Source organism: Oryzias melastigma, linkage group LG4 (genome assembly GCF_002922805.2).
Source record: "Oryzias melastigma strain HK-1 linkage group LG4, ASM292280v2, whole genome shotgun sequence".
NCBI classification, from domain to species: domain Eukaryota; kingdom Metazoa; phylum Chordata; class Actinopteri; order Beloniformes; family Adrianichthyidae; genus Oryzias; species Oryzias melastigma.
In genome coordinates, this window is record NC_050515.1 from 24,500,979 (window position 1) to 24,504,950 (window position 3,972).

The following is a 3,972-nucleotide window of genomic DNA, read 5'->3' on the forward strand; positions in this document are numbered from 1 at the left end:
CACAACATGGAAGAGTTAAAAGGAAGGGTGAGATTATGGAAATCGGCAAGACAATACAACAAGAAAAATATTAATGATATATTTTAACACAAACTGCAGAGAATGGGGAACTTTAGGTTCCTTCAAACAATACACTAGAAATCTAATTAAAAAAATGTATGGGATTTGTCAACAAATTAAACATTTACTGATGTATGTCAAAGTAATGTATATTTAAGTAACTTGTTGAAATCTACCAAAAAAAAAAAAAAAACCTTGTGGCATATAAAACCAAACTAAAGTTGACTCATTAAGGGATCCTCCCTTACAAAAAACACATATGTCAATCTTTATGTAACATAAATCTAAGTTTCTTTTTCTTGAAGTTTTTCCCAACTCTTACAGAAGTTCTCATAAATGCGTGGCACTTTCCTCTTCCCTTCAGTTCCTCCCTAGCCAGCTGTTTCTTCTCCATACAGTAAAGTTACCCTCATTAGGCTCATTAAAGCTGTTTTGATAAAACCAGTCTCTTGTCTAATGCAGATGCAAAGCTGATAACTGGCTATAGAAGAGTGGCACTTGTTTTCAGTGAAAGAGCTGAGCTGAGCAGGAACTCGAATAATGTCGCAAGGTGACGTTTGGGACGTGAAGGACTCGAATCCAGAGGATGGGAGAAAACTTAAAAAAAATGGTGTAAACAACCAACTTTAATCATGACAAAACTGTAAACAAAAGGAGAAGAGTAGAAGTAAATTTAGAAAGAAAAATACAAATAAACAAAAGACCCAACACGGACTTACAACCATGAACTTTAATACTCAGAGGGGCAATTAAGTGAATCAGAAACAGCTGTGAATAATTAAAGATTGAAAACTGCTGTGTCTGTGCAGTGAAACCAAACCTGAAAACAGAACACAACTGGAACACATGGAAAGATAACTTTTTTTTTCTTTATCAACTTGTCCTGTCAAACAGCTGACAAAACAGAAAAGGAAATTTGGAAATATAACTTAACCCTTTAACACCGGAGATGTTGCGGCCAACATCTAAAAACCCTCACTTCTTGGATTGTTGAAGTGATCAATGTGAATCAGTTGATTCTGAAAGGAAGAAAATCGGCTTTTCGTTTCGTCTTTGAACTTTTATGCACATGCTTTTCTCTGCGTCAGAATCAGATGATTTACGATGATTACATAAGTACCTCGTAAGCACTTCACTAGTGTAAAGTGTTGCATATCAGAGCAAAGATTCCTTTCTCCGCTTCAGAACCCACTGGAATTACGTTAACTGGGTAAACGATTGAACAGTTACGGTAGTCAGAAGAATGTTAACACTGGAGCTAAAGCTCTAAAACAGGCTTTTCCAAAGTCCGGCCAGCATTCAAATTTCCACCAGCCTGCAGGCTCCTGCGAGAACATCAATATTATTTATCCCCCAGCACTTTCTAATGTGTACAACTTCTTTATTGTGATACACTAAATTACTTAACCTTCTATATTACCTTATGTGACACTTTCTAGCTCGTTTCTAAAATGTCAACTGGAAATTTAAAGGAAAAAAAAAAGAAAAGTGAACAGTAACTCCTTCCAGGACAAGTGGAAATTATCATATTTTATTTAAAAACACAACTTGGCGTCCCAAATATGCCAAGAAACTGCAGCTGTTTTCAAGGAGTGTAATATCAAGAGGCACTACCAGACAAGACATGCTAACTGTGATGAGCTAACTGGGAATTAATAGTGCAAGAACTTGACAAATTCACAGTAATATTGGTGAAAACCTATTTAGGTGCGTTTGTGCTCTGTGTGAAAAACTAAAAAGCATGGCATTTTAATAAAATGTTTACTAACCCTTTTATCGTGTCAAAACTGACCCGGGGTCAATTTTGACACAAACATTTTTCGGTTTTCCTTATAGCTAGCAATTTAAGATAATGTTAGGTGACAAACAATAATGTAACAGAGTTACAAACTCAGTTAAAGAAAATACTTTTTTTTTTTTAATAGTAGGACTTCAAAACTGATGTTTACAATCAATCTCATGCTTAGTTTTTGTTCCCTCTGACAGATGTCCCCAACACTGAAGTATGCCCCATTAAAACGTACCCATCTTCACCTCTGTATAAATGATTCTGATACTATAAAGCTGCTTCTGGGGGATGATCCATCTGAGAACATGAAGCGCACGGCTGGTCTGGTGCAGCGGTTTGCATGGTTACCTATGCGTTTGCATGTGTAATATTGGTCCCCCTCACTTGGTTACTCAGAAAGAAATTAATTTCCACAACCAGAAACTGCTTCACGGGCTGGAAATCACTGAACGATGTAATCACCAAGTACTCTTTCATTTCTGTAAGCTATTGATTGAGGTGAGGAAGAGGTTGTATGTCAGTTACAGGACTTGTCTGAGAGCAGGAGTGAGTGTTTCATGGCTGGTATAGATGTCAAACTGGAAGTAAAGTGATTAATGACCTGAGCATGTGAAGATTAAGAGCATGCCTGCACGTTCACACATCCAGGTAAAGCCTTAGAGCTGTTAGCAGGTTGTATGTTAACCTTGAAAGCTGGGTTGGTTGAACACCCATGCTGTTGCCTCAGTCTCTCTCTGTATTTGTGTCAAAGTGGGGGCAGTTGAGTATAGGGGCCATTTCTAATGGTCTTTTTTTTTTTTTTTTTTTATATCCGTGCAGCTGCCACTGCCGGGATTTGTCAGCAGCAAAGCCAGAGCACACAGGGAGAGCAGCCCGCCTGTTTGCCCGACACTCTGTCTGCCTACAAAGCGCTCTGGTTACTTGTGAGACTGCTTGTCTAAACATATACTTTTAGCTTGTTTACCTGTCTACAGTTCCTGCTTCCTGCCTGCCTTCAGTGCTCACCTGTACAGCTGCCACTGTCCCCTGGTGGTATTTCAGTTCAATTGCCTGCTATCAGCCCCTCTCCCATTGGGTGCTTCCCATCCTCCCTATCTGAGCTCATCTTACCTGCTTAGTACACACACTAGAAACTCCATAGTTGCTTTTCTAAATATGTGCAGCCAGTGCTGAATTTTTTTCTTGGCTGCATGGATCCAGAGGACGAGATTGGGGTTAGGAAACTTTTCTCTTTGCCAATATTTGATTCTTGGATACTGGAGGCAGAAAAAAAAGACAAATTTAAAAAAAAAAGTCACGAAACACTGTTAGACAATTTGGTAATTAATAAAAAATACATTCATTTCAAAAAATATTTTTTGCAAACAACCTGTCTTCTTCTCAGTCTTGACTCTTACTCTTTCAATTAGAAATAAATTACTAATTTGTTATCAAAGTGTATTGCAATCCAATTGTGTGCTCCACCTTTCCTTAAGGCCAACTTGGCTTTGGGCTTTTCAAATTTAATAAAAACATATTAAAGCTGCTGTTGAAGAAATTTCAGTTCACCTTTGACAGTTCAAACAACACAGGTTTAGGTAACAAAATGTCATGTGTCACCAGCACAAAGACAAAAATACTTTCTGTAAGTGGAGAACTAAGAAAGTCACAAAATGCAATAGAGTTTGTTTTCAGTATGAAATCGTTTGACAGTCATGAGAGGGGAGAGCAGGGACTCTACAATCCCCAAATACCCACAGAAACTCAAGTGTGTGAGGATTGATCTTGGAAATCATCCACCTGGGCTTCAACAAATATCTATGGAAAAAAACAAAAAAGAGGACACTCTGAGGAGCTCTGTGAATCTCAGCGTGGTATTATGAAAGGATAACACTTATGTAACAGGTCCAATAACAACATTTGCACACAACTAGAAGCAACTGACAGAGTACAGATAGTGGAGGGATTGTCAGAATTTGATGGGCTTTGAGGGAGACTTTAAAACTTCATATGGCCTTCAGATTAGCTCATAGGTAGAGAACAACACACACTAGGTATAAATGTACCTGGGCTGCAATTATACATTTCTAAAGCAGTCACATGTGCCTGTATGGTTCAACCCCTGAAGCTTCCTCTTAAGGGGA